Below are 10,925 nucleotides of genomic sequence, written 5' to 3'. Positions count from 1 at the left end.
AGCACCACTTCAGGCTTTTCTATGTCTGTGGTGCCGAGGAATCAAACCCAGGTCTTCGTGCATGCTAGGCAAGCGCTCTACCACTAGGCCAAACTCCCAGCCCCTAAGTACCACTTTTTTTTTTTATCCACTCATCTTTTGTGGAACCTCTGGTTTGTTTCCACAACTTGAGTATTGTGAATAGTGCAGCAATGAATATGGATGTGCAGGTGTCTATCCTATACTCACGACGTGCTGGGTTGATCCCAGGAATGATGTGGCTGGGTCGTAGGGAAGGTCTGTGTTTAGTTTTTTGAGGAACCTCAGACTGCTGTCTAGAGTGGTTGCACTAGTTTATATTCCCACCAGCAGTGCAGAAGGGTTCTCTCTTCCCCACATCTCTGTCAACATTTGTTGTTTGAATTCACAATGTTGGCCAATCTAGCTGCAATGAGTTGAAGTCTCAGAGTTGCTTTGATTTGCATCTCATTTATTACCAGGGATGATGAGCATTGCCTCATGTGTTTCTTTGCCATCAAAGATGATAGTTTTGGGGGCTGGGAATATGGTTTAGTGGTAGAGGCTTGCCTAGCATGTATGAAGCCCTGGGTTCAATTCCTCAGCACCACATAAACAGAAAAAGCTGGAAGTGGTGCTGTGGCTCAAGTGGTGGAGTGCTAGCCTTGAGCACAGAGAAACTCAGGGACAGTGCCCAGGCCTTGAGTTCAAGCCCCATGACCCCTCCCCCGGCCTCCAAAATGGCAGTTTTTATGGCATGTGTGTGCATGTGTGTGTGCATGTGTGTGCATGCCAATATTAAGGTTTGAACTTGGAGCCTGGATGCTGTCCCTTTGAACCATGGCCCTCAGATCTCAGCCTCCTATACAGCAAAGATTGCAGGCATGAGCCACTTGCACCTGGCAATTTTATCTTATACCTTATAGACGCCTTTATTTAAGCCCATATAACAGCCTCCTTTACCCTCACGTGCCCCCTGACATCTGCCTACCTGCCTTCCTCACGCCCACCATACCCCATGGACCCAATAAACTGAAGCTCTGCAGAAACCACTTCATATTAAAGGTGCTGTAGGGGTTGGGCCATTGTGGTGCACACAGTGTGCTGAAACAATTCTGCCTGCCTGCGGTTTGTAGCACAGGGTGATTGTGGAGGGGCAGAAGGCATCTGGAGAACCAAATGATCTTATGTGATCTTGGGTCCAAGAGCAGCCATTTTCATTGACTTTTGTATGACTCAGCACTCTCTCCCCTATTAGGTAAGCTCAGGCTGTCTCACTAGCCCGCCAGCTCTAAAGAATGTTATAAAACCATATAGGACCTAGCTACTCAGGAGGCTGAGATGTGAGCATCAAGATTCAAAGCCAGCCCAGGCACTGCAAAGCCGAGAGAATCTTATCTCCAATTAATCACTAGGAAATGGGAAGTGGTGCAGTGGCTCTATGGTAGGGTGGTAGCCTTGAGCTGAAGAGCTCGGGGACAGTGCCCAGGCCAGAGTTCAAGTCCCATGATCCACATAACAAAACAAAACAAAACAAACAACAACAAAAAACCCACATAGGAAACCCATGCCAGGCTTTGCTATCACAGGCATCACTCCCCCCCCATTTCAATTTCTGAGCCAGGTTTTATTTAACTTTGTTGCCAAGGCTGCAGCGATCCTCCCGCCTCAGCCTCCCGATGCACAGTTACAGACTTGTGCCCAGCAGAAAGTCCTCATCGTTGATTCTCTCCCAGACACTCTGGCAACACCAAGGACAGAAGCTCAGTTTGCAGAGAGGGTAATACTCTCTCAATTTATTTACCATCCCAGCTGTCAGACACAGAGCAAGCACTCTACACACTCAGCCCGTGCAGGGGACAGAACCCCGGGGAACTGAGGGGCACTGCTATGGGTTTGCTGTGTGAAATCCCCAGCTGCTGCTTCTCATGGCTGCAATGGTGGCTGTCCTTTTTCAGCAGCTCCTCATCTCCCTTTCTAATTACTTCAAGAGAGAAAAAAATGAGCTTGATTAATCAAGAACCACTAATAGAATAATGCCAAGGCTACGTCTGGCTATGGGAGGGGATCAGGAAGAGGACACGGGAATGGCTGTGTGGTGGGAATTCCTGGTGACAGGGACAGCACTTCACGGGCGTTGGGTCTTCTCCCACTCACTACCCCTAAGTTCCAGATGCCTTTTAATCTTAATCTCCAAGCCTCAATTCCCTGGTCTGTGACATGGAAAATTTACACTATTTGTGTCTCGGGGCTGTGGACTTAGCTGGAGGCTGGAGTGGGGGGGCGGGGAGAGGAGGCCATGCCTGGTCTTCAGAGCAGAGGCGGGTCTTGGAACCTGTGGGTGGGAGGTATGTGAGGCTAGGGTCAGGGCTATGCTAAAAGAGGGGACTCATTGTTAAGGAAGCCCCCCTTGTGTGGCTGGTGAAGCCTGTGTGACAGGATCCTGCTGGGCCCATCCCTCCTGGAGGGAACCAGGCAGGCTTTCCTTCAGGAAAACTTCCTACAGGGAGCTCTCTAGGGTCCTGGGTAGGGACAGGAAGGAGGCATCCCTTCCCTCCTTGCCCCTGGAAGTGCCAGGGAAGGCCTCATTGGACTGCTGAGCTCCATCTTCAGCAGAAGCCTGGACACAGGGCTTCAACAGGTGAGGACCTGGGGTGCAGGAGAGGGACAGGCAGAATGAGGCTCCATCAAAGAGGTGTCTGCCCTGCTTCTTCTATGCTGAGGAGGCAGGAGCTAGGATGCCTCTCTGCTTGGCTGTGGTGGGGGCAGCTGATAGGTGGGCCATTCTCTTGGGCTGCAGCTCAAAGCATCCTTCTGGGTAAGGGATGCGGATAGACTTCTGGGTGCGATAGGCTCCATGAACACAGACTTCATGTATGGCCATGGAGGAGAGCCCGAGCAAAGTCTAGGGTCTTCTGTGCCTGTATTCAGTAATTTCACTGTGATTTGGTATCTAGAGAGCCAGGAAGACAATTTTGTTCCAATCACACCTTGTTAGTTTGAAAATCTATTCAGGTGAAATATACTAAAGGTGAGTTGTAGTTTCATATTCTATTTGCATCCAATTTCTGTTGTTTTGACTCCATGTGCCTAGCTGCTTTTCAGAGCAGAGCAATGTACAATGTATGAACATTATAAGGTATCACACAGTTCACAAAACTGCTGGAGTAAAACAACTTTCTATTTGAGAAAAATAAATTATGTAAATGGATTCTATCTCCTAAAAATAAATTGAGTAGATTAAAAAAATAAGCTCCTTGATGACTAGAAAACTCAAAAAGATAAAAGCAGGTACAAAGTGATTATCTTACAATAAGGTTTTATACTCATAACCTGACTTAGTTATATTCAAATTCAAGCTCAAGTTCATACTTCCAAGATAGAAAACAACTTCTCTTCCTCCAGAACTTCTGTTTTGTTGTTGTTGGCTTTGTGTGTGTGTGTGTGTGCCAGTCGTGGGTCTTGAACTCAGGGCCTCGGCACTGTCTTTGGACACTTTTTGCTCAAGGCTAGCGCTCGGCCACTTGAGCCACAGTGCCACTTCCAGCTTTTTCCATGTATGTGGTACTCTGGAATGGATCGCGGGGCTTCATGCATACTAGGCAAGAACTCCACCACTAGGTCATACTCCCAGCCTCTGTTGTTTTTTTTGACAAGAGTCCTGGGGTGCGAATTGAATCCAGGGCCCCTTTCATGTTAATCAGGTATTTTTTGGGGGGTGGTGGTGGTGGGTGGGTTACTGGGACTTAAACTTAGAACCTCATACTCTTGCTTAGCTTCCCCTCCCCCACTCCCAAGGCTAGTACGCTACCCCTTGAGCTCTGTCTCTAATTCCAGCTTTTTGGAGAGAAGAGTCTCAAGGATTTGTCTGCCTGATCTAGCTTCAAAATCTGATCCTTAGATCTAATCCTCCGGAAGGGTTAGAATTATAGGTGGGGCCACTGGCACTCAGCTAGAATTTTTTTGTGGGCATAACCATCCTTCTATCTTCCACCCACCGTCCACTTCTTTGTGTATATGTGTGGTGGTGCTGGGGCTTGAACTCAGGACCTCATACTTACTGGGCAAGTGCTTCGTCACTTGAGCTACAATCCCAGCCCTTTTGTTTTCAACTTTGTCTTTGAGGCAAGGAATTGCTAATTTTGCCCAGGCTGGCCTCAAACTCAAGATTCTCTTGCTTCTGCCTTCTGGAGTACTTACTACCACACTCAGTTTAGGACTCATTCTTTTTACACAAGGATTTATCTTAGTTGAACAGGGGTAAATTATGGAGAAATAGAAACGTTTCCTGTTCCTTTTGTAGAAAATGGGAGAGCTAAAGATTCAAAATGGCAGTTCTTGACTGTAGCCTTTATGCCTTTTGAGCTGGGTATATACACAAGGTACAGCCACTGCTAAACATCAGACAGTGGTTTGAGGTGGGGAAAAAAATGGGTGCGGCCCAACCAAAACATAGGCTACCAGGACTTCCTATAACCTGGTATATCCCGTCATTCCATACCTATTCATGGAATGTTTCCATGTTTTTGCTTTTCCAAAGAAAAAGATATAGTCCCTTCTGTATCTCTGAATTTTCTTCAGTCCCTCTTATCTGCATCCTAACTCTAGCCCCTGTGAATTCAACCCCTGAAAACCTATGATGTTGCCCCAGGTCTGATGGGATTCCTGCTCATCCTGTCCAGGCCCTGCGCCCCTTGCCCTGGACTCTGAGACTGTAAGGCAGACTAGGACTTATCCCTGCCAAGCCTGCCACCTTCGTCTTTAAGTAGAAGACCTTAGGCAGCATTTTAACTAGCTGGGAGAATCAGATTGCCTGTCAGCAGGAATTTTATCTTAGTTGCCAGAATAATGGCCGGTTTAATGCATCCTTTGCTGAATATACAAGAAGCCTTTTAAAGCAGTTGTAGATCCATTCCTGCAAGGATAAATTGCTTTTGCTTTATTTTTTGACTTTAGTTTTTGTTTTAATCCAAATTATACATGAATGTAGTTTCAAATATAAAATAGATCAAAAGATTTGTTAAAACACAGCATTTCCTTGTCTCTGCCCTGCATTTTCCCATTTTTGTTCTTAATATTTACCATTATCCCTGTAACACACTTCATTCTTAACATTGTTTTTTCTTCCAGTCCTGGGGCTCAGGGCCTGAGCATTGTCCTTGGACTTTCTCAAGGCTAGAGCTCTACCACTTGAGCCACAGCACCTCTTTCAGCTTTTTTCTACGTATGTGGTACCTGAGGAATTGAACCCAGGTCTTCATGTATGCTAGGCAAGCACTCTAGCACTACACTGGACTCCCTGCCCCTAGTTTTCTTATGATTACATATAGTCTGTTCTCTATGAACTTATTTCTGTTCCTATCCTGAAGTGTTTGAAATGATGTGAATCTTCTTGAAGTCTCCGGAGATGAATCTGCTTTTCATCCACTTTCCTTTCCTGGTGCCGATTGCCAGGGCCCTCTGAGTACTGGGCCGTGCCCTCCCTACTCCCAGCCCTCCACAAGCACCTATATTGAGACATGGTAGGCCTAAGTCTTCCCCAAACTAGGTATCTATTTGGTTGAGAGTAAAGCATGGCTGGGTGTGGTGTCTCTTCTGTCATCCTAGCTATTCTGAAGACTAGAATAGCTAGGATTCTATTTCTGTGGAAGGAAATGGGAACAAGTGGGTGTTTAAAATTTGTTGCTATTTTCATTTTCTTTTTTGTCTTGTTTATTTACCTGTCTTTGGGAGCATAAGGGAGGAACAGACATAGAGGAACAAAGGGTAAACCAATCAGCAATGGTACTTACAAGACACTATACTGAAAATGAACTATACAACTAGAGGGTAGGGACAAGAGGGAAAAACTGGGAGAGGATGAGGGAAGGGTTGATATTTTCCATAAAGAAATGTACACGTGGGCCAGGAGTTTGGCCTAGTGGTAGAGTGCTTGTCTAGCATGCATGAAGACCCAGGTTCGATTCCACAGTACCACATAAATTGAAAAAAGCCAGAAATGGTATTGTGGTTCAAGTGGTAGAGCTCTAGCCTTGAGAAAACCAAACCTGAGACTTGTAAGAAACAAAATATGTACTCCTTACCTCATTTATGTAGCTATAAACTCTTTGAACATCACCTTTATGATAATGAAGCCGGGCGCGGCGCGGTGGCTCACGCCTGTAATCCTAGCTACTCAGGAGGCTAAAGTCTGAGGATCAAGGTTTAAAGCCAGCCCAGGCACAAAAGGACCTGAGACTCTATCTCCAATTAACCTCTAGAAAACAGTAAGTGGGGCTTGGCTCAAGGGTAGAGCGGTAGCCTTGAGCTGAAGAGCTCAGGGACAGCACCCAGGCCGAATTAAAGCCCCATGATCCCCCACTCCCACCCACAAAATAATAATGAAAAACTTTTTTAAAGGACTTTGGGCAAAGTTAATCAGACTATATATATATATATATGGCCAGGAGCATAGCCCAGTGGTAGAGTGCTTGCTTAGCATGTACAAAGACCAGGGTTTGATTCCTTGGCACCACATACACAGAAAAAGCCGGAAGTGGTGCTGTGGCTCAAGTAATAGAGTGCTAGCCCTAGCCTTGAGGAATGCCCAAGGACAGTGCTTGGACCTTGAGTACAAGCCCCAGGACCAGCACGCACACACACACACACACACACACACACACACACACACACACACACACAGACACACACAAATCAAAAATATTAATAAAACCTCTGGGGCATGGATCAAGTGGTAAAGCACTTATCTACTAAGAGAGGCCCTGGGTTCAATTCCTAATACCACATACACATTTACACTCCAAAGGGTGAAATTATTGAACATTGTTAGGTCACTGGGTGTGGAATTGCATGCTTATCATCCTAGCATTTAGGGGTTAAGGTAGGATGACTGAGAGATTTAAGGTCAGCTGGGAGTACATAATGAGATCAGGTCTCAAACAAACAAAAAACAAAAGCCAAGCCTGATGACACATGTCTGTAATCCAAGCTACTGGAAGGTCAAAGTTCAAGGTTAGCCTGAGCAAGAAGTCAGTAAGACCTCATCTCAACCAATAAACTAGGTCTGGTAAAAGATGTTTGTACTTCCAGTTATAAAGGAAGCACAGAGGCTCTCGATCTGCAGCTGGATCTGAGATCCCATAGCCAGGCACGGTGGCTCTCTCCTGCTATCTATTCTGGAGGTTGAAGTGTAGGGATCTCCTTTAGAGGCCAAGCCAGGAAGGAGAGTCCTTAAGACTCTTGTCAGTCCTAAACACTATTAAGCTACTTAAGTCATGCCAGACCTTAATGGTCTGTACCCCTTGGTGTATTTAAGATGGGGGAGGGGAGTGCTTTGGTTTCCTGACAGATGGCTGTTGGACTCTTTCCTGGTGCCTGGGTCACCTTGAGAGAAAGATTTTTAGCCAGCCAACCAACTGGCCTGCTAGCTCCTTTGAAGATGTCACTGATCCCTTAAGGAAGCTGCACCAAGACCACCCACTGCTGAAGCTCAACTCCGGGTCCAGAAGGCAATGCTCCAACATAGCCACAGCTACATAGCTTGGATTTTTGTTTTTGCTTGCTCTCATCAGTGATACAACTCTAGATAATTCTGTAACAGTTTCCACTAGACCAGAGACGGAGTGCCTTCCTCTGATGGCCCAGCATGAGCCAGGTGACTGGTACCAAGGCAGCCTTTCATTTGCCCTGCCTGCTGTGATGGGGGCAGACACCCTTGCTCTGGCTCCATAAGCAGGACGTTCCGTTCGGTTGGGAGACATCTTTTGGTGCTGAACCGTTCGGTTGGGAGACATCTGGTGCTGTATCCTTGTGTTGCAACATTAGGACCAATAGAAGGCATCTCTTGAGGTGGATTTTTCTTATTTACTTTTGCTCTTTACCATTAATATAGCAGGCTGAGCTGGGAAGCTGAAGCGGAGAGGCCATAAGAGGCCACCCAGAGGTGGGAGCGAGTGGACAGCAAAATCATTGCATGGAGCAACAGAGAAGGAGGTGGTATGGACAGACTGAGAAATAAAGACAAGAAATTATGGGCTTGACGGCTGTGTGGAGAGCTGTAGGGAACTGCCAGGACTTTCAAGGCCAAGTGTCCCAGACATCCTAGGCAAGAGGTTGACACCTTATCTGCTGTAGGAGTCATAATAAGCACTGCTTGCTGCTACTGCTCATTGCTTCTGAAATTGAACACTGGGCCACTGGCGTTCAGGATGAGAGCAAGAAGCCTCCAATCCCACTGGCCAGAGCCACTGGCGTCTAAAGCCTGGAGTTATGGGACCCTAGCTGTCAGGGCTTTGAGGGCTGTAAGCTGTGTAAGGTGCTGGGTCACTCAGTCCATTGCATAGGCTTTGACTACCTAGGGACTGCCAACACAAGAGCTTCACACCATGCTTGGTGGCTCATGCCTGCAGTCCTAACTACTCAGGAGGCTGAGATCTGAGGATAGAGGTTCAAAGCCAGCCTGGGCACTAAAGACCTGGAGACTCTTATCTCCAATTAACCACTAGAAAACCAGAAGTGGTGCTGTGGCTCCAGGGGTAGGGTAGTAGCCTTGAGCTGAAGAGCCCAGGGACAATGCCCAGGCTCAGAGTCTGTGCCCCACAGCTGACAAAAAAAAAAAAAAAAAAAAAAAAAAGCTTCTTACCTCACCATTTCCTTCTAGGAAGAATAAATGGACTCCCACAAGATGACTGGTAAGGTCACTTCCGGTCTGCCTTCCTGTTCCTTGGCCTACGTTCTCACTGGTAGAGCTCATTTTTTTTTTTTTTCTGGTCCTGGGGCTCAGGGCCTGGGCACTGTTCTTGTGCTTTCTCAAGGCTAGAGTTCAACTGCTTGAGCCACAGCATCACTTCCGGCTTTTTCTGTGAGAAGAATCAAACCCAGGGCCTTGTGTATGCTAGGTGAACACTTTACCACTAGACCATGCTCCGGGCCCAAGATCATCCTTCTTGAGAATGAATAGATGGGATGCCCATGTATCTAAAACCATTTTGAGATGGAGATGAAGCTCAGTGGGTAGAGTGCATGTGCAAGGCCCTGGGGCTTGAGCCCCAGCATCAGAGCAAAACTAAGAAAAATGTTTAGAATCTGACACCCCTAAGAATCTGTGTTTTTTTCTCTACTTTTGTGAGTACCCTATTCTTTTTTATTTTATTTTTTTGCCAGTCCTGGGCTTGAGCTCAGGGCCTGAGCACTGTCCTTGGACTTTCTCAAGGCTAGAGCTCTACCATTTGAGCCTCAGCACCACTTCTGGCTTTTTTCTATGTATGTGGTACCGAGGAATTGAACCCGGGTCTTCGTGCATGCTAGGCAAGCACTCTACCACTAGGCCAAACTCCCGGCCCCATATTCTTATTTTACAATGGCTCATCTCTTTGCAAACACCAATGGACATCTTCGATGGAAACAGACACATTTTCTAAGTGGCAGTTTTTCTGACCCTTTCTTCTCCCTCTGCATAGCCTGTTTTCTCCATGAGCCTCCTTTTATGTGTGCTTCTGTCCTTGACTGTCTATCTATATTTATGGTTGGCATCCACAAATACCAAGCTCTGAGTACCCTGGGAGCTTGTAGACTGATTGATTGCCTGTGAGCCACCTGGCTGGGACATTTAACTTCTGATGCAGGAGTATTTGTGTTTTATATGAGGACATGAAACCCCCAGGGAAGACACTTCCCAGCTTCTGTGTGGCTGCCCGTGTCCTGAGGGCTGGCTGGACAGAGGGACTGGACGGTGGTCTCAGAGTCTCTTGGGCACATGAGCTGGGTGGCCCCAGCCCAGAGACCCTGAGGTTACCTCTTCAGTGCCGAATCTTCCATCTCTGCTAGTGTGGGGAGGGGCATTGCTGGGCATCTGGAGAAGGCTGGGCATTTGGGCTACGGCTGATTTACTTCAGTTGCTGCAGTCATCCCTGTCTGCTCCCCAGCAGCAAGAAGTCCCTGCTGGGTGTGTGGGGTCCTGCGGTACAAATGGGGCTGGCTCCAAGATTTTTGTTTGTGGGTCTTTGGACTCACCTTTCCAAGGTCTCAGGGGACACCTGGGGACACCACAGGGGGGGCTGTTGGCTCACTGGCTACTTTCAGGTTCCAAAGGGAAGTTTTCTTCTCTGTTGTCACTCCATTGCCATAAATGCCTTCAAATAAACTTTGTTACCTTTGTAGGCAGACTTTGGGGAGGTAGCAAGAAGGGTTGTTTGTAATATTTTTTGGGGGGGTTGTAGGGCTTGCAGTCTGGGCCTGGGTGCTGCCCTTGAGCTCTTCAGCTCAAGGCTAGCACTCTACCACTTTGTGCCACAGTACTACTCCTGGTTTTCTGGTGGTTAATTGGAGAAATCTCAGACTTTTTGTGCCGGGGCTGGCTTTGAACTGTGATCCTCAGATCTCAGCATCCTGAGTAGCCACAGTGCCTGGCTTGTGTTTGTAATTCTTATGCTGAGGCCCACAACAATGCTTTTTGGCTAGGCAGATCTAGCCCCAGCTCCAAGGCACTGCAGGCTCTCCTTGCCTACAATACCCATTCCTTTTCTTCTGAGGCCCAACCACAACCACTTCTTCCTCAGGCCTCTGGGCCAGCCACTTGGTGAGAGTGCCGGCCTGTCCAGGCAGGCACGATCAGTGTGAACACATGCTTTATTTCCCTGCCCGTCAGCAGGGCTCAGCCCTCCTCCCAGGCGGCCCATTCTCTGACGGTCCCATAACAGCATCTGAGATACTGTGGTCCCAGGCACCAGCCCAGTCTCTGGTGTTTGCTGTCATCATTCCAGCTCACACTGTGCTCGCGTGCCCTGTGCTGGGCACTGGTTCATTCCAGGCTTTTCTGGACATTTGGATGTGTTCCTCTCAGGCCCTTCTCTTGTTTTCCTGCACCCACTGCATGGCCAGAATGGCTGCAGTGGGCACCAGATTTGTCTCTGCGAAGGCCTCACCCCCAT

This window comes from Megascapheus bottae, chromosome 21, assembly GCF_031878675.1.
Source record: "Megascapheus bottae isolate mThoBot1 chromosome 21, mThoBot2.hap1, whole genome shotgun sequence".
NCBI lineage: Eukaryota > Metazoa > Chordata > Mammalia > Rodentia > Geomyidae > Megascapheus > Megascapheus bottae.
Note: the sequence above shows the minus strand (reverse complement) of the source record.